This window comes from Pinus tabuliformis, chromosome 2_2, assembly GCF_031772625.1.
Source record: "Pinus tabuliformis cultivar Carrire ecotype Pingquan chromosome 2_2, CPIR1, whole genome shotgun sequence".
NCBI classification, from domain to species: domain Eukaryota; kingdom Viridiplantae; phylum Streptophyta; class Pinopsida; order Pinales; family Pinaceae; genus Pinus; species Pinus tabuliformis.
This window is the reverse complement of record NC_142300.1, coordinates 661,595,502-661,617,150: the sequence shown is the minus strand read 5'-3', so window position 1 is coordinate 661,617,150 and position 21,649 is coordinate 661,595,502.

Genomic DNA, 21,649 nt, shown 5'->3' with positions numbered 1-21,649 from the left:
CATAATCCCCAATTCCCCTGGCAACCCCAATAATTCCACTACTACGAAATCAACTTCTCTTCCTACCATTGAGATAAACTCTGTGCAGTTTACACAAAATCTCAGTGTTAAGAAAAAGAAGAATAAGAAAAAGACCACTCCTTCTAAAGAGCAGTCAATAAAGTAGAAAAACCCAAAATAGAAGGCCACTGTGCCTCCTGACGAGGAAAAGGATAAACCCACCATATTTCCTTGCAAAATCTGTGCTAAAGACCACATGACCTATCACTGTCCGCGTCTTCGGGAGTGCACATAATGCCTTGCCAAAAGGGATACCGGTAAGACCCCTGTTGTACTTAGAAATCCTTTTCCCGCTCAGCAACAGAAAAATCTTATTGCAAACCAACTGCAACCCCTGCAAGGGGGCAACGATGGTTCGCAACATCCTTTAGCTGGTGAATGATCTTCTACCGTTTACACATTTGAAATTGTAGATCTCGCCACGAGAGCCAAATCTTATGGAGCTGTTGTCGCTCATGCAGCGAACCTTCCTCAAGTCCAAGCCCATCATCGCCCAACAATTTGAATATCGAAAGGTCGGTTGTGGACCTTGTAATTTGACCCCCAAAAGGGGCACTTCGACACACAACGAACAATACATCTACACGTGCCGCCCAAAACTACAACATTGTAGAAGATTTGGCACAAGCGCCGTTGGCTATGTCAGTGCTCGAAGAATTACAAACATGCCCAACACAATGGAAATGTTTGCTTTCGGCTATTGGTGGTATCGACCCAAAGGATTCCATGCTTGCTATTTTTGACATGGACAAGTGTAAACCTCCCCTTTCTCACTAGCTTGCATTTCAGGTGCAAATCTTTTCGAAAGGTAAAGGTATACATAGAACTGTCATCAATGAAGGTGCTTCTACCTGCGTCATGTCAGCTTCATGTTGGCTCGCTCTAGGTTCTCCAATTGTAAACCTGCCGTCGAATTCCCTTAAAGCTTTCAACGACCACACTTTCATCCCAAAAGGTTACTTAGCTAGCTATCCCATCACCTTGAGTGGGAAAACAGTAACGGTAGATATTGAACTTGTGGATCATAAACTCGACTATAATCTGCTTTTTGGCTGCACTTGGACTTATGCCATGAAGGTTGTTGTGTCTTTGGTCTTTCATATCATACTCTTTCCCTTGGATGGAAAGATAGTCACAATGGACCAGCTGTCCTTTTGCACCCCAAATTACTCTCCGTTATCTAGCAGCTCTGTACCCTTAGTGGGTGGTGTACCTGACTCTTATGTCAGTGTCGGTACCGGTCTTTTCAAGGCTTCTTCCCTCATGGGTTGTTTCCCTCTTCAGCCACTGAAGGTTTCACAGATGGTAAATATGATTTCATTTATTCCTCATGAATAGACCGATCCATGGATCCTACCGGCTCCTTCAGACATTGACACATACGGAGAACAAATACTGTTGTCACCAGCTGAATTAGCCTACCAAGCCATTCAATCTGTATCCACAACTTCGGTCACTTCGGTTTCAGCCAACAGTACCACTATCCCTCCCATAATCTCTCCTTCTTCCTATCCACTCAATCAAGTCCTACCTATGGACGAAGCTATTAGAGAGATCACGAGTTTAGAAGAGTGACCTTGGGAGGACTCAAACCATCGTGTTTCAATATCTGATTCAGAAATGATGTCTCTTCAAATCCTATCACCTGACGCACCAGAAACAGTTTCCTCACCATATATATGACTATCCATACTTTGGACTCAGAAGGAAATAGGGGAAATATTTCAAAAACATTGCTCATCGATATTTCTATCATGATAGGCATCGTGGAAAACATACAGATTGGAGCCAATCACAATCCTGAGGAAATTGTGAGCTTCACCTACCCGTTTCGGGACTTCCTCGATGTTTTTCCTTGCTCTTATGAGGAAATGCATGGCATAGACCCTTCTAATGTCAAGCATGAGATCAAGAAAGATTGAGCATTCTTTTCATGGTATTTTTCTTGCTTGTTAAATCCAAAAAACCTCGATTTTCCTTCTTTGGGCTCGCTAAACTACTACAACGAAGAAATATAGAACTTTTTGGGATATTTTATTGCTCTTTAAAAAATAGAAACATCTCCAAGCCTTTCATCATTGGGCTCGTTAAACATATACGATGATGGTCTGAGCAACTCTTTTTCGATCTTTTTCTAGCTCATTAAACTGAAAAAGACCAATTGAGCAATTCTTTTTAGGTGCTTTTTTCTCGCTCATTAAACTGAAAAAAATTCCGAGTTTTGTCTTTAGGCTCGTTAAACATTTATAAAGATGACCCAAGCATTCTTTTAGGTACTTTTCTCGCTCGTTAAACTAAAAAATCCCAAGTTTTTGTCACCGGGCTCATTAAAAATATATGACAACAACCAGAGCACTTTCTTTTTTGGGACCATTTCTCGCTCTTAAATCGAAAAATCCCCAAGTTTTTCTCTCCTTCAGGCTCGTTAAAACATCGAAGGAGGAATGAGCAGTTCTTTTACCTCTTTTTCCTCGCTCACTAAACTAAAAAAGATACCTTGAGTTTCCTTCATTTGACTCATTAAAATTTGATGAAGGTATTGAGTTTGTCGTTGCGTGACTCATTAAAAATCCATGACGAAAAATGAGTTTAGTCCATCTCCTCATACTCGTAACAAAATGATGTCGACATCTATTGAACATAGGTTTCTCTTTATCTATATTCAATAGATTAACTTACGAAAAAGTAATTGTTGGGTAGTGAAAGCCCCACGGAATGAGTATGGGGTGCGAAGCCCGGAATCTTGGGTAATATTAGGGTAAAGGACTCCGCGAAAAGCGCAGAGCACGAACTATAGTAGGTTGAGTCAAAGGGTAGTCCACCCAAAAATAATGTAAAGAAATAGTAATAGAGTCGGCCCGCGGAGGGATCGCAGGCCAAGTGAAAGTATAAATAGAGCAATGCTCTATGAGGGAAAAGTAGTTCAGTTTTGGTTTTTGAAAAGAATAGTCCTGACATGTAATGGGTGAATAGTCTGAGAGAAGTTGTAAGTCTGAGTCGAGGGAGTAGGGTAGAAGGTAGAGGCTCTGCAACTGTGTCCACAGAGGTTTGTAAAGTCCGCAGCTATGTGTGCGGACCCCTGCAGCTGAGTGCGCAGGGTGGATCTAGATGTATTGGTGAAGATTGATAATAAAGATAAGTTTCTTCTGAATTCTGTGTTAATTGTGGTTTTACTCTTTTATGATAAATGAAATGTTATGATCTCTACATTTTCTACTATTGAATACATGTGAATTGGGTTAATCTTGATGCGTGAAGTAACTAGAAGTAATAAATGTTTGCTTAAAGACCGCTTTAACTAGATCAAAATAGTAATAAGTGATTCAATCCGTAATAAGCGCGATAAGGGTATTCCAATCTGCATGGATTTGGCACAGCGTGAGGCTACAGAACAACGTGCGAGCCCCAAACCACATCCAAGACATCCCCAGGGTGTGGAAACCTGGTTCCAACACCCTCCCCTACTACCTCGAGTGAGACCTCAGTCCACGCTTCGTGGGATGTTACCGAAAGGGCTGATAACTGTGGGATTTGTTTGGCTAAATAATTCTTCTGAACCTGGGTCAAGCCCCTATAAGCCAATAGTAACCGATCTGGGTATAATATTAACCTTTTGTCGCACCCGATTAACAACTATGACAAAGGGACCACCACGGAGTTGCTCTTTACGATCTTTTAAGACTCTCTAAATATGAAAAGATCACTGAGTTGTCTAGTATGGACTCGTTAAAATTACATAGACAAGATATAGAGTCACTCTTTTTATGATACTTTTCAGACTCTTAAAACATAAAAAAATCGATGAGTTTGCCTCTCTGGACTCATTAAACTAATCAGATAGGGTAGAGAGTCACTCTTTTTGCGGTCCTTTTCAAACTCTTTAAATATGAAAATATCAATGAGTTTACCCATCTGGACTCATTAAACTAATCAGACGGGGAGATTTGACAGTACAACTGCATTCAGTGTTAGAAAGCGTCGTTTGGCAACAGTCGTTCCCTTGAACATGACACTCCCTTAGATAAAACTTCCTTGTGATGGCCTCTCAATATGAATCCTACCATCCTATGAGTTTAGCCTAAATACCCTAATGTAATTGCATCTCTATATTCTAACACTCTGTAGTGTTCATGAGTCTAGTGTTGCATGGTTAAAATTGTTGTCGTGCCTTCTATTGTTCAAGGGTTAACCTTTTGTTTCCTCCATCAACCCATCAAGCATATCCTTCCATCATGCCCTCCGTTGTTTAGACCCAAATGCTCAAAAAATTCATCAAAAAACAAAATCATTCTTGTACTGTTTCATGTCGATTGATGTAGGACACATTATTGCCTTCAACACTCTATCTAGGAAGACAACCCAGAAACAAATTCAGTGCCTTGGTACTTGCAAACATCAGTGGCAGGTTGCCTTGTGTTTGATTAGGGGTTCTCATTATGGGCTTCTGGTTAAGCGATTCTAATGGTTGTTCGACGACAAATACATCTTTCACACTCATTAGATTGTACTGTGCATCTTAGAGACCATCACCATTATCGATGGCCTTCCTCACATCTATTTACGGTCTCCATTATTAACTAGTAATCAGATGATTTCATGCATGTTCAACGTCAACGCATATATTCACATGTATCGATCTATGCTATTCGGTGAAGCGGAAATCAAGACCTTGGGTAGAGGCTTGCATTATTCAGCCTTGTTTCCTCTCCCAAGCTGCGGATATTGTTTTTTGGAGATAGCTTATTAGGATGATCCCATTATGACACTGGATCTGCATTGTGCTTATCGGAGGCCAGCATTTGTCATATATCTTTGGAGAAAATCACTCTGGCATAGCTATTGAGCATGGGATTGCCTGACTCAGGACATGATTTTAGCAGTTTATATATATGTGTTGTATTAGGTTTCCGGTACCACCCGAAGCTTCGATCCTCTCTCTCTTTTTGAAAGGAAAATTATAGTTTTAGTAAAGTGTTTTGGCCATCATCGCAGCCTCTGATCTCATACTTTAGGAGGCATCTGTTATACAACAAATTGACCTCTTCATTAACTCAGAGGGGAAATACATGATAATTGAAACAAAGACCACAATCACAAGCCTTGATTCCGCACTAATGCTGGATGTGCACTAACAACCTGCTTTATAAATCTTGTTACCAATCATGAAGGTGCATTAGTGACCCTACTAAAGCATGTTGCTAGTATGGGAACAATGTTAGTGAAACTTGGTGAAGTTCCAAGGGTCAAAGGAACGAATTGACTCACAAATATCTAGATATTTGTTCCTAAAATTACTCAAGAAAAGCAAGGAAACATCCAAATTTGACCTATTTGGAGGATTTCTAATCTGAAAGAAGGAGGAAAATGGGAAAGAGTTGAAAAGCATGGCAAGTTCATTGCTTTTTCCCTAGTGAACTCAAGGAGGAGCTTGGCAACCCTAACTCAATTGCTATATAAGAAAAGTGAGGGCTATTGTGAAAGAGGTCAGAGCATTTGAAAGGATAGCATACTTGACTGTTGAGCATTGACTCATATCATAAGAAGTGAGCACGAAGGAAGAGAGAGAGAGAAGCTGGTGGGGTAAAGGAAGGTTGATACAACAGATGGTTGTAATCACTCTTCCAACATTAATATAGAACTGCAGTTGTACTGTCTACTTGTGGTGTTGATACTATCATTCATTTAGTTGTTTGTTCAATGCCTATTATCATGAGTAGCTTAGTTGTATACAATTAGATGTTCTTTTATATATTCATGTATTAGTTATCAGAGTTGTATGCTATGATTACGCTTGTCTCTTCTATTTACAGGACTTGATTTGGAGCCAGCTTTGAGGGAGTTCCACTTGGCTGCGTTGTGATCTCCAAACAAATCTACATGGAGACTTGAGGTAATCTACTTCTAATGCTTTGATAGTTAGTTATTGTTTATGAACATGCATGTAACTTTGTGCAGTTGCAGATAATCATACAGTCTTTCGAAGGTCTCGGGAAGACCTTTGAGGGTATCTACATTCTCCATACACCGTGCATTTTACCCCATAGCACCAAGAGCCTCACTAAGACAGCATTGCGCAATCCTGACTCTTCCTCTAAGGAAATGCGCATTTTTCCCCAGTGACTATCCTCCAGTACTATTTTGTGCATTTTTTAGGGAGAGTGACTACTAGCCCAAAAAATTGCGCAATGCAGTCACTGAGCCTGCAACCATTGCCAGCTAAGATTGCACATTGCGCAATTCCGGCAGTCAACAGCCATACTGGACTGTGCATTGTGTAGTTCCAGCAGTCAGTCAGTCTCCCAATAGCCCAGACTGTGCCTTGTGCAGTCTTGGCAATCACGCTCTTGACCTCCCGACCGAAATTGTGCAACCTTCATGATTAGTCACACAGGTATGTTGCAAGTCATTTCTCAAGTTCAATTTGGCTTTCAACTAACAGATTTCTTGTCGTGAGTGTTGCCATGTCTCTAGGTATTGTAGGTGTTCATCTGCCTCTCAGCAGTGTAGGTACAATGGTTTCCAAGAGGGAAGAGTTGAAGACAACATTCAAAGTGCACCTAGAGATGGATTCGATCAAATGTCTATGAGATTGCATACTCACAAAGATATCAAGTTATTCATAGACAAGAACATCAAGATATCACAGTGAATAGCATCATGAACAACAACTGAAGGCAGCATATCGAATGCAACGAATGCACTGAACACAACGAATGTAGCGAACGCAGCGAATGCAATGAATACAATGAACACAACGAATGTATCAAACACAACGAATGCAATGAACACAATGAATGCAAGAGGAAGGTTACTGACAACACAGAGGCAGAACAAAGTTATAAGATCAAACAGATCCACTGATGATCAAAGAAACTTTGGAGACTCAGGCTATGAGGTGACGATGTGACATGAAGATTGCATGAATATAGAGATTGGAACAAATAAGGAGTTTCATGTGTTGAAGTAGCAACTCAAGGAAGAACATGCAGCTGCACAGACAGGTGAATGAGTTGCAGCATGAACAAGAACAATAGTGGGCACAACATGCACTCAGAGATGAAACTGTGCCTATACAAGTTAAAGATCCATCCTAGTAGCTGGCACAGAGCAGACATGGTGAGCTGTGTTGTTGATCGCATGCAAGGGATTCAACAACATGCATGTAATTATGCGCACGCATCCAATCCAACCCATTCAATGCACTCAAAAAGGCGAAGACAAGAAGCAAGTCGAACTGGAGCTGAACATGTACTTCGGAAAGTTGATGCGCATGACCACCAGCACACACATGAAGATCAACATGGACACTATGCATTAGTATGCTTCCAGTTCATCCACACCCAAGAATACCATGTGCATGTTAGCAGACGAGTTGGATGAAGGAGCTGAACCAATGCATTGTTGCAATGGAGGCAAGAGTTTACTTCAGCAACATGTCACCATGAGGTGCATGCACACCATCACAGATGACCAAGCTTGGCATCAACTCACCACCTTCACCATCACAAGAATGCCAAAGAGTTGGTCTCATCACAATGGACCAAGTGTGAGTGATGTCTTTCATAGCTTCCTCAAGCCATGTTATCTCACATGAGTACATGTGCATTGTAATGTAACGTCATGTCAAGTTTAAGTCAAGTGTCAATAGTCGGATGTAATAGTCATAGAGTAGGTGAAGAGTCATGAGGGTAGTTGAATTGTCATAAAGGGGAATGTCAAGGGTCACCCCACCCTTTGCTATAAAGAGTCCCTCATAACTCATTGTAGAGGCTTTTGGTCAACCAAGCTTCCAATAATACTATCTTGGAGAGAGTTTGGACAATATTGTAACGTGCCTTGGCTTCTCCACTGCACGGAGCTAGTACATCTCTTTGGAGGAGTAGGAATATGTGGCTTTAACATTCCATTGTTGGGGCTAGCGGGTTTACATGGATGTATTGTATGATTGGAACTTACACTTCTTTATATAATAAGAGCCAGCACATTTTCATGCATATGTTGTTATTATTGTTGGACTATTCCAGTTGTTGTAGCAATGTATATTTTTTAACTTGCGTAGTTGTGTATGAACTGTTTTGTATGAAATTATATGAATCTTGTTGCAGATTTGCTATTGGTTTAACCATCACTTTGGATTGCCAGTTGACTTGCTTTCCATCTTGTGATGTATCTTCGCTCGTGTGTTTGCTTCCCAGCTAAGTACTGTTACAGGTTGCTAAGGGGTGCACTCATCTCAACCCACTTTTGTTAGAACCTCTCATGCACCTTCATTGACTCACGGCAGCGGTCACACCCTTGCTACTGATAGAGTTCTCTTACTTGCCTCTGTGTCAAATCACGGTTAATGAATTACCATACAACCCACTACTGGGACTCCTACACCAAATGGTCTGAGGTCTAATTGGGACTCCTTACCAGGGAGATCACCTTGACATGTTGGTGGACCCAGCACTGTCAACAGAAACATACATTGCAATTAAATCTCCTCTTCTTGTTTCTTCCTTTGTCATAACTTTTCACTATCTGTCAAATTATTTTTCCATCTTCCTCTATATTCATTTATTGTATATGCTAAACAAGAAAAAATAAGTATGTTAGATGCATACGTCAAATCATATGGCAGGGAAGTCAATTTATATTAATCTTGAACTTTAGGATTTATAGGATTCTTTGCATCTTCTACTCAAGCAACCTTTCTAATGATACTATCCTTGTTTTCTAGCAAAATTTCATGACTGGGGTCAACTGAATAGTTTCCCCCTAATTCTATGGTGTGTCATGTGTATCCCTTAACTCTAATTCAACTTTAACTAGAGTGTCCTTTCCTAGGTCCACTAGTTTGATATGTTCTCAAGAGATTTCCTGGGTCTTGACATGTATTTCATTTTGTGTTTGTTTCCCACCATTCTCCCCTAGAACATGTGTTGGAGTGATTGGTGGTGAATCTGAGGTATGGTCGACATCAAGGTTCTATTATTTATGTTTCTCACCCCACTAGACTGACCTTGAGTCAATTTTTGTGGTGGTTTTTCCCTTTGGACACTCGTTTTTGTTGTCATTGTTTGTTTTTGAGTTTCTCGATACCGTTCTACCTTCATTTTCTATTTTATAGTTTCAGTAAAAATCTCTTTTGCATGGCCCAATGATTGTAAGATGTCTGGGTCAACTAACAGCTCCAAAAATTCTTGCGTCTTCCAAGGATTTCATGGATATGTGCCATTGGTTGCTTTCTCTTCTAACTCCTTTTTTTGTATAGTGTCCATGTAGTGATATAGTTTTGGGTTGTTAAGGGTGATGTTTGTTAAGACTTATTACTAGTTTATTATGACTGCTTGTTCATTGACCTTGGTTGTTTTTGTTAGTCTCCTTGCTTGTCAGCTTCTTGGATAACTCTGCAAAGGGGGTCAACAAGTCAAACTTGAAAGGTGTTGTATATTTTTTAGCTCCCCTCTCTTTTTCCTGTCCCCATTTGTAAGTGGTAGCAAAAATTCAGCTTGGGTTTTTGCATATGGTGATGGACCCGCCAACATGTCAGGGGATCTCCCCGGTAAGAAGTCCCAACTAGACCTTAAATCGTTTGGTGTAGGAGTCCCAGTAGTGGGGTAATACGGTATTGCCTTAACCGCGGTTGCATGGAAAGGTGAGTAAGATTTCCTTGTTGGTGGCAAGGGTATGATATGCACGGAAAGTCAAGGAAGGTGCATAAATGGCTCTAACACATAGAATGGGGTATGAGTGTTCCCCTTAGAAACTTGTGATATCACACAGCTTGAAAGGGATCACATGAGTAGAGATACATCACAAACTGGAAAGTAGGTTAGCCAATGATCCAAAGTGATGGTTAAACCAAAAACACATCTTGATAAGATTCATACAAACATATATAGAAAATTCCATACATACATGAGTAAACAACAACTGCATATATGATTAGAGTAACCAAGGTCATTGAAATACAATAACAACATATGCATGAAATGTGTTGGCTCTGTTATATTAAGAAAGTGAAAGATCCAATGATACAGACAACTATGATCAACCACTAGTCCCAATAGTAGAATGTTACAGTCACTGCCCCTACTCCTCCAAAGAGATATACTAGCTCTGCACTGTGGAGAAGCCAAGGCTCGTTACAATACACTCCAAGCTTTCTCTAAGATACACCTATCGGAAGCTTGGATCCCAAAAGCCTATACAATGAGTTATGAGGTTCTATAAATAGAAAAGGGTGCGGTGACCCTTGATATTCCCCTTTGTGACTTTTTACCTACCCTCATGACTCTTCAACTACTACCTCACTGTTACACTCTACTATCAACACTTGGTCTCTCACTTTTACAAGATGTTACATTACAATTTGCACATGTACCCATGTGAGACAAAATAGGCTTGAGTAAGCCATGCAAGCTATCACTAAGACTTGGATAGTTGTGGTGAGACCAAATTTTCAACATCCTCGCGGTGATCGATGGTGGAAAACTAATGCCAAGCTTGGTAGTCTGTGATGGTGTCCACGTGCTCAATGATGACATCCTATTGAAAGCGAACTCTTACCTCCATTGCATCCAGGTACACTGATTTGGCACCTCTGTCCAACTTGTATGATAACATGTGCATCATAATCTTGAGTGCAGCCAGACCAGCAACATACTGATGCATAGTGTCTGTGCTAGTGTCCAAGTCTGTGCTGGTGGCTGTGCGCATCAACTCATCAAAGTACATGTCAATCTCCAGTCATACTTGGTTCTTTATCTTCACCTTGGTGAGTGTGCCAATGGATGGGATTTCTTGTGTGCGCACAATGTCATCCATTCTTCTGAACACCGTGCATGTGAAGCCTGCAAACGAGTGGTGAGATGTGGGAGTTCCTCGTAGTTTCGGATTTGACTCCGGATGCATGCCTTCAACTCTACCACCTTGGGCTTCATTATCTTTGGCAAGTTCAATTGGGATTCTTTGTATCTCATTGTCCATGTTTGCATGTGACCGACAATAGTGTGCAGATTTGACAAGATTCATTCTTTCCTAGCACAGTGCTGCTGCCAATCGTGAGATGGACAACTGACTTATGCACGGTGACGAATCTGGAATAAAACATCCACATGACTACCTCGAGGGATGATATTTCATCCAGTATTTCTCTCTACAACTCTGCTTTGGTAGATGATGTCACCTATTCTCCTCCTTTCTTGGCTAATCGTAACTCAGCCATGCACTTGTTCTTAGCTATCAAGAATTGAACACTCGAGCTAGTGGCTTCGACATATGCTCTGGTAGCATTGGCCAATTCTACTGGATTTTTGTGGAAATCGGATACGATCACTCGTTCTTCAAACTGCGTAGGAGATATGTGAACATCCGAAGTGGGCACTCTACATGACTACAGAACTCTGTGTTGTGACTCATCAAAAGATATGTTGTGCATTTCTGCCTTTGTATTGTCTTCAAGGATCTCTATGTCTCCTTGATCTCTTGGGACTTGCTCTACTTCTAGAAGCAGGTGGGGTGACCTCTTAGTTCTGAGGCATGAGGTCAATATCCTAATCTAACTCTGGTTGGACCATATCCGTGTCCATCTGCTCTAACATCTATTCAATCTCTTGAGTTAAGTCCTACTCCTACAACTTCTCACCCTGTCTGCTCTGTGACAGCTTCTCGGATGAGTCTATAAACTGTATGGGCGTATTTTCATCAATATATGCATGTTGCACCTCCTATTGTACCTGTCTATGCTGCACTTCCTTATCTCTTCTGCATAGCTCTTATTCTTCCTGGAGTTTCTGCTTCAACTCTTGCAACTCCTTTTCTGTTTCCTCCATCCTCTATTTCTCTCTTAGCCTTTGTGCAATCCTCTTATTGCACTGTCACCTCTTAGCATCAATCTCCAAAGCTGCTTTCAACACAAGTGGATCTACTTTGAACTTGTAGCTTTGTTTTGCCTCTATGCTATCAACAACCTTTTTCTTTCCTTTGTCACGCGCAGGTCTGCTACCCTATGTTGCTGCTGATGATGTTTATCTTTGAGATGTTTCTTCCCTCTTCTTTGCTAGCCACTCTATAGCTATGCTGACTGGTTCATTGAGCTTGAAGAAGCGATAGCAGTATCTACATGGGTCTTCCTCAGGCCAATGACATGCCCCATGGATCTAAGGAAACTGCACTCTCGCACAATGGTCCTTCACTAAGCAATGCAGGTCATATGGATTGAAACCTCTAGTACCGAAGGTGAATATCTTGAATTCCTCTGTCTCGGTCTCAGCATGCTTGAGATTCCATATCTCATACAACCCGATTCACAAAGGAAGAGTGGGTCAAGGTGCCTTATTTTTTCTCTGCAATCTTATTGACAACCTTGTCGAGATGTGATATGACACCTCTTGCATGACGAACTTGTCCATGGAGAAATTTGGTAAAACATGCATAGCGTTCTTCGCGTTTTGCATCCATATGAAGGTGGTAAGGGGTGAGGCATACCAATATACTATGTCAGTCAATGCCTCCATCGCTGCTTGCGACATTCAAGGTGGATCCTGCTCAAATATCGTTTTGTACACCGGGGTGAAAAAGTGGTCTGACAACTGTGTGATAACTCCGCGGAAGCTACATTCAGAGAAAAATCTACAATAAGTTTGCATAGATATTTCTAAAGGCGTCCATGCCCAAATCAAGCCTAGGAACTGCTAACGAGCACATATTACATATAGAATGTAAGAGGACATGTATATCTCTGCTTGCTGACCCTTGAGCAGATGCTGGGATTCTGTCACCTACTTCAACCTGAGAGCCAACATGTCAGACCAGTTGCAAGGTCTTCCTTCACTGGCCAGTTGGTCCAACGCAATCACCCAACTCTGCAGGAAGGTCTTTGTGCTCTCTTTTCCATATAAGCGGCATGAAAAGATGACCAAGTAATGATATGCCTTTTGCAGTATCTTCATCTTGTAAATCAAGTTGGGTGTTGTCCTGAACTTGGCTGGTCGTTTCACCCAGATCTTCAAGATATCTCATGAGTTTGCATCACTATTGGGTCTACTGAAGGGTTTCTCCATTGTAATCACCAATTGCACAAGTGATAGATCTCGTGAAAGTCCTTCGCCTTGAAGGTAGCAAGTTATGTTCCATTGGCACTTCTCATTGCCATTTTCTTAGGATCAGTGTGCGAGACAATCTAGTGGATCATGTCCGTGCATAGAAACGTGAGATACTTGCATGCAATCTAGTATAATCCAGACTTGTGAATGTTGATATAGACCTTGCGGTCTTCTAGATCTTCCTCAAATGTGCCTGAGAAGGTGTCATTGATATCCTTCCATTTAATATTGATATGTTTGTCTATGAAAAACTTGGTGTCTTCGTAGATAGGTAAGCTCATAGACACTTGCTCAACTGCATCTTCAGTCGCACTTCCAACAATGTCCTTTGACCCTGCTCTCTTGGAGGCCATTGAACCTGTACTATTGAGAGACAGACGAACACTTGCGATACCTGGAGACATGGAAAAACTCATGGCAAGAAATATGTCAATTGAAAACCAAAAGCAATTTGAGGACTGACATGCAACATACCTGAGTGACTAACTGGGAAGATTGCGTAATTTTCAGTGGGAGGCTGGGAAACTGACTACCAAAACTATGCAAGGTAGAGTCTGGGATGTTAGGAGGCTGACTGAATGCTTAAACTACACAATTCACAGTCCGGCCTAGTCTACTGAGGACTTAAACTGTGAAATGTACAGTTTCAGTCAGCAATGACATGCAAACCCAGCAAACTGCATTGCACAATTTTTGGGGCGAGCAGGGCACTGCCTTCCAGTATTACGAAAACTAATCCTGGAGGCTAGTGCTGGCCAGATTTGTGCATTTTCTAGGAGGAAGATTGAGCCTTCACTGTCAGAAATGCACATTGCTGCCAGGTAAGGCAAAGTCCGGGCCAAGGCAACCCAAACCTGCTGACAGGCGACTAAAAACATGAAAAGGTTTGAATGCATGGCGAATCTGCATGTAAATAAGAGTGAATGATCATGCATGCAAACAATAAGTGCAGGATTTAAAAAATAGGAAAACAAGCATGTGTGTGAAACGAGTCGCTGCAGAAACAGTGTCATGCATGCGACAACAGTGAGATGCAATGAAAAATGAAAAAAAATGCTTCTACAAGCTAACATGCATTAAAACAAAAGAAGGAATTCAACAAAACCAAGTAAACAACATTCACACAAGGTGAAATACCAAATGTGATAGAAAAGCAGCAAAAGACATGAAAAGTGGACTTACCCAGAAAAAGCTGAGCTGAATGTGCCAAAGACTCCTTGATGTGATGTGGGATGTCAGAGCTCCAAGTTCGATGTGAGGAATGAGCTTTGCAACATCGAGTAAATTAGTTTTGATAAGGATGAGGCTTATGATGTGCATGCCACAAATCTAGGAAAAAGCGACACTTGGAGGGAAGTCTCTAAAATGATATTTTCATGTAACCTCCAGCTGTTAAAAATAGATCCCTAAAATCTAGGGATGCTTTTTGCTTTTTTTCTTTTTTGGGAAAATCAGCCCATGCATGAAAATTAGGATTGCTTAGTCCTAGAGGGAACCGATCAACTTGAAAGCACATGCAGTAGTTTGCAAACCTAGGGATGAAATTTTCACAGTTTCTGGGTTGAGAAAGATTGGTTGTCCCTCATACATTGCGCAATTTTTGGACTGAAGCCTTGGCTGTCAGTCAAAATTGCACAATTTCTGAGTTTAAGTCCAGTGTCGGGCTAAATTACGCATTTTCCAGAGGGAAGGCTGCCTAGATGGATTGTGCATTTCTAGAGCCTAGCAGGTAGCCTAGCTGGATTGCACAATTTCTCGAGGGAAGGCTAGTTCCCCTCCAGAATTGTGAAATTTTTTAGGTGATAACCTCAACTAGAAAATTGACTAAGTCTGGAATGAAAATCTGTGGTGGGAGACAAAGAAGTTGACATGCACAGGCTAGAATGCCACTTAAACTCAACTGAAGCCTATGTACTTACTCAGTGTAAGATATGCTGCTAAGGATGGTTGGTAGGGAGACTCCAAAATGAAGCTAAGGAAAAAATTTGGAGGGTGGTTGTAGCCACTATAATAGTTTCCCAAGCAACCACTAGAATGGGGAAGATTGTATTTGTTTGTCAACTTAGTCCATCAAAAATTTGTTGAGTCAAAGGTTGGTATCAAAGTTCATTGGGTTGAATGTCATTAGAGTCAACATACCAGACTTCATCATGTCGAGGCCAAGTTGTATATGTGAAGTACTACGTAATATTTGTCAAATTCGTCAGGATAACCTCCATCTATTTGACACAATTTTTAAATTGATCCTACAATTTCTAAAAATTTCCTATGGTGAGACTAGCTCAGGGGTGCCCAACCACCCATGTGAAAATACCTTATAATTATTCATCAATTGGACATTTTTTCTTGTAAATTTTGCTTCACTGATTAGTGATACAAGCATCATGGTGAGCCATATCAAAAGGGATGAGAAATGAATGACCTTATCAGAGCTGTAGCATTCGTTGAAGTTGGTTTTCAACACGTCACAGACATGGTCCACCCAATTGTATTATTTACTCGACCTTGGTATTTAGCCAATGGCTTCTAGCATGGTGTAAGGCATAAAGAAACAATAATGCAAGCCCATTTACATGGGGGTCATGGAATTTATTAATAATTAGACCTTTCATTCTTCATTGTTGTTCCACCAATGAGCTCTTTAATCCATGTGGTATAGTTGATAGCCTTCGATATTTTGTCCCTTGTGTGAAGTAGACCAATGATATTATAAATAAAATTTACTGAAATGTGCAGTTCCCTCTCTAATCAGAAGGTTCCATCATGATATCCACTGATAATGATTTTTTTTACCTTTTATTTTAAGCCCTAGAAGTCTACGACCATGAGAGCACCCAAATAATCCTTGATTTTGACTTGATGGAGATCTGGAAATTCATAGTCTACTTCTTGTCGAGTATGGCCCATTGCTTAAAGACTTTGAAATGTTTCTCCCAAAAGGGTTCATCCATTTTAGCTTTATTTATATTAGGGATCCAAACCTCCAATACCTTCGCGATTCTCTTATCAAATCATGTTTTGGTTCTTGGCTCCGTGGGGGTTTCTTTGACCTGGAATTGGACTCATTTTCTTATCATTGTTATGAAACCAGCTTACAAAAAGATAGAAAAGAGAGATCCACGCCTTAGAATTCAGCCTCTTCGAGGGGGCAACCTCCTTTACATTACATAAATGAACAATTCTTGGATGATACAAATGACAAAACCTCCTTTCTATATATAGGAGTCTAAGGAGTCACAATATAATCCAGCCGACCTAACAATAATAATATAAAGCCACAAAAATAACAATAGAGGGATTCTATGGGGCACAGAAATAACAATATGGGGGTAATAGGGGCACAACAATATAAATAGGGGGTATAACTACAATAGTAATGGGGTAATCACTAGTATTATAGGGACCCAACATGCCCCTCTCCTTCAAAAAAGTGTTGTCCTCAACGCTTGAGCAGTTCTGGATACTTCTGCATAAAATTCTCATCCTCCCATGTGGAATCTTCAGCGGATAAGTTCTTCCACTTGATAAGATACTCTGAAATTGATCGATTTCGTAGCTGTCGAGTTCTTGTTTCTGTGACTGCTTTCGGTTCCAATATAATTTTTCCTTCCTCGTCAAGTTCTGGCAATATTGTTTGAATTGGGAGCTTGTCACCTATAACCTTCTTTAAACATGAAACATGGAAAACTGGGTGCAATCGAGAAGCTGCAGGAAGCTCCAATTTGTATGCCATAGTACCAATCTTTTCCAACACCTTGTACGGACCATAATACTTTGGTGATAATTTATTATCCTTCTTAGCTTGCTTTAGGGACATTTGCTTATATGGTTGTAGCCGTAGGAATACCCAATCACCTACATCAAAACTTCTTTCACTGCGATGTTGATCTGCCTGTTGTTTCATTCTATTTTGTGCCAACACGAGGTTATCCTTTAAGAGTTGGAGGACTTGTTGTTGATGTTCGATGTGATGTTCCACTGCCTGAACCTTAGAATTTTCTCTTAAATATGATGTGATGGATGGTGGTTGATACCCATAAAGTGCCATAAATGGGGTCATTTTTGTTGCTGTATGGAAGGAAGTGTTATACCACCATTCAGCCAGAGGCAACCATTTGACCCATTGTGTCTGTTTATCAGATACAAAGCAACGAAGATATCCTTCCAAACATTTGTTTACTATCTCAGTTTGCCCATCAGATTGAGGATGATAAGATGAGCTATGAGCTAACTGAGTACCAAGACAAGAAAATAATTCTGTCCAAAAATTTCCAGTGAAAATGGGATCTCTGTCACTTACAATAATCTTTGGGTTTCCATGTAGCTTTTGAACTGTTTCCATAAATGCAGTAGAAACTGTACTGGCTTTAAATGGATGTGATAATGCACAAAAGTGTGCATACTTGGTAAGTCTGTCAACTACCACCATGATGACACTCTTTCCCTCAGACTTGGGTAAACCTGTGATAAAATCCATTGAAACCTCCTCCCAACGTTGGCTTGGAATGGATAAAGGTTGTAATAGACCCGGTGTCTTAATTGTTTCAACTTTATTTTGTTGGCAAACCAAACATTCCGCCACAAACTTTTGAATATCTGATTTAAGGCCATCCCAAAAAAATTCCTTCTTAACCCTGTGGTAAGTTTTTAAAAATCCTGAGTGCCCTCCTAAGGGAGAAGTGTGCAATTCCATAAGAATCTTTTGTTTTAGCTGGGAATTCTTACAGAGGTATAAGCGATCTTTGTACCATAACGAATCATTTTGCCAGCTAAATGTATCAGAAGTACTGGAATCTTGTTGTAGCTTTCGAATAAGTGCCCACACTTCTTCGTCATTCTTCCATTCCTCCCTTGCTTCGTTTATCCAATCTGGTTGGATAATAGAAATGGCACACAACAATGCTTCCACATCCTCATCCTTTCTTGAGAGTGCATCTGCCACCACATTTTGCTTCCCTTTTTTGTAGATGATTTCAAAGTCATAACCCAACATCTTTGTGACCCACTTTTGTTGCTCTTCAGAGGATAATCTTTGTTCTAAAAAGTATTTAAGGCTATCATGATCCGTTTTTACCTTGAAGTGTCTTCCCATTAGGTAGGGTCGCCATTTCTTAAGTGCATGGAGTATTGCCAACATTTCCTTCTCATAAATAGCTTTGCTTAAAAACTTTCCCTTGATTGGACGACTTTCAAAAGCAATGGGTCTTTCATCTTGCATTAGAACAGCACCAATTCCATTTCCTGAAGCATCACATTCCACAATAAAGGTTTTTGTGAAGTCCGGTGTAGCTAAGACCGGTGCTTGGCACATTGCCTCTTTAAGATGTTCAAAGGCCTTTGTTGCTTCCGGAGTCCATGAAAATGAATCTTTCTTCAATAATGTTGTTAGAGGTGCTGCTATTCTCCCATAATTCTTAACAAACTTGCGATAATACCCTGTCAACCCAAGAAATCCTCGCAGATGCTTTATGGATGTGGGGATTTTCCATTCCTTAATGGCTTTAATTTTGCTAGGGTCTACCTTAACTCCTTCATGAGATACAATATGACCCAAATATTCCACCTCCTGGACTCCAAAGAAACATTTGGATCTTTTTGCATATAATTGTTTCTCCTCCAATAGTTGTAGCACCCTGTCAACATGTTCAACATGATCCTTCCAAGACTTGCTGTAGATTAGTATATCATCAAAAAATACTAACACAAATTTTCTAAGGAATGGTTTGAAAATTGAATTCATCAAACCTTGAAATGTTGAAGGTGCATTGGTAAGGCCAAAAGGCATGACCAAAAATTCATAATGACCCTCATGAGTTCTAAATGCCGTTTTCGGAATGTCTTCAATCTTCATTCTGATTTGATGATATCCCGAACGAAGATCCAACTTGGTGAAGTAAATTGATCCATGCAATTCATCCAGTAATTCATCAATGACAGGAATGGGGAACTTATCTTTAATAGTGAGCTTGTTGAGCTCCCTATAATCTGGACACATGCGCCATGATCCATCCTTCTTGTGCACCAATACTACTGGAGCTGAGAAAGAACTTTGACTCGGTTGAATTATACCAGCCTCTAGCATTTCTGCAACCATACGTTCAATTTCACTTTTTTGGACATAGGGATATCTGTACGGCCTGATGTTTGGAGGAACACTTCCTGGAATCAGATGAATAGCATGATCATGATCACGCATAGGTGGGAGACCTTTGGGAGTCTCAAATACCTTGGAATGATTGTCCAGGACTTTTTGGAGATCTGGAGAAATAGATGATTCCAATGTGGAAACATCTAGCGAACATAATTGTGCAATTACACCTCTTTGCTCCTTTTTTAGAAGCTTTGTCATGCCATTAGAGCTGATTATCTTTCCTGGTTTCCCTGCAATACCCCTTAATTCAACTTCCTTTCCTTCCACAGAAAATTTCATGAAAAGTTCTTGAAAATTAAAAGCTATTGTACCCAAGGATTGTAGCCATTGGACTCCTAGTACAACATCAGCACCTCCCATTGGAATGGAAAGCATTGGGCTAGTCAATACATATTCTCCCATGGATAGCTTGATATTATGGCACTTTCCAGAACAATTTATTGTTCCTCCATTTGCAATCATCACTTGACACTCTGGTGCTGGATATAGGAAGCAATTCAATTCTTTTGCTACCCTACAATGAATAAAATTGTGGGTGCTTCCTGAATCAATCAACACTATTACCTTTTTCTTCTTGATTTGTCCTTCTATCTTGATGGTTTGAGGAGTGGTAATTCCCGCCAATGCATTACAAGATATGGTCGGATTTATTTGTTCTTCATCTAGGCTTTGTTCCTGGAATATATCCTCTTCTTTTGACCTTTCTTGCTCCTTTTCTTCTTCCTCTTCACAATCTATGTAGAATAATTTCTTCTCAGCACACTTATGACCTTTTGTGTATTTGCTATCACAATTGTAACAAAGCCCTTTTGCTCTTTTTTCTTCCAATTGTTGTGGTGTCAACCTTGTAGGTTGTGGAAGACTATGGGCAACAACACTTCCGTCTTTATAGTTGTGAATGGTATGCTTCCTAGTTGCCATAATTTTGCTTTCCATTTTTCTTGCTAACCTGAATGCCTTCTCTAATGAATCAGGTTCCCAAAGGCAACATCATGTTGGATATTATCCTTTAAAGACCCTATGAACACATCAATCCTATGCTCCTCTGGAATATCTTTTACCCTTATGTTCAATTTTTGGAACTCCTCAATGTGCTCCATTATTGAACCCTTTTGTTTGAGACTTATCAATTGGCTAAAAAAAGTGTTGCTTTTTGTATCCTCATAATGTGCTATCAATTCTTCCGTAAAAATTGCCCAAGTGATAAATTGTTTACGAGAACAAAGCCATTGATACCATACAAACTGATTTGGTTCCAAATATAAAGTTGCCATACGTACCTTTTGTGTGTTTTGCACATTATTGAGATCGAAGAATTGCTCCATCTGTAATATCCATGTGGCGGGATCCTTGCCATCAAACTTCCTCATATCGATTTTTGGAACATGGTGAGTCTTCGATCCAACATTAGAGTCTATGGAATCATGATTAACATTTCTTTTGTTCTCATCATGAGTTTCCTTTACTACCTTTTCACCATTAGTGACCCTTTCTTGTAGCAACTTCTTCAATTATTCCATGTCTGTCTTCAAATCTATCTTTAAATTTGCCATCGAATCCTCCATCTTAGCTTCCATGCCCTTTATCTTAGATTCCACGCCATTTATCTTAGCTTCTGTTAGCTTTTGTGAGCGTGACATTTGTTGCACTTGTTCTTGTAATTTTGATATATCATGTAGCATTTCTTCCTCTTCTTCATGAGTCATGCTAGAGCTTTCAGGTTCCTTACTAGGTGTTTGCATTTTCTTTCCTCGGGGCATCAGTTACCGATAATAATGCTTTACTATGCCCTTTGAATTCCATTAAACCAAGCTTACACAAAAATTAAAAAAAAACTACACACCTTTTTTCACTTTATAGAAGCCTGATATTGAATCTGATGTATCTCTGTAATTTCGGATCATCCAATTCTGAAATTGCTACCTGTAGTAGCCTTCTGCGTCCTCTTTCCAATGCCACAAGTCTGAGCCAAATTGGATTCTCCAAGGAAGAGTTATGTGAAATCTCCCACAGTGACTTGCTTTTAGACTGGTTCAGTAGAGCGAACTTGTACGACGTGCCACGAGTCACTGTTTCAACCTTTGAATCTGAAACACACATACAAGAAACTACAGTCCGTCCTCTTTCTGTACCTTCTTACGAAATTTCAATCCGATCCCCAGAGAGAAAGTTATGACGATTTTCCCCAGGTCACCTGTTTTGAATGTAATTCAGGAGTCTGCAAAAAGACCAACTTCCTCAGATCATATCTCCGCAAATATCCCACGAAAAGCTCTGAAATTCGGACCCAAGGTTCAGCGCGATTTCTTCTCAAATGGGTTTTTTTTGCGACTTCTGAAACGTCACA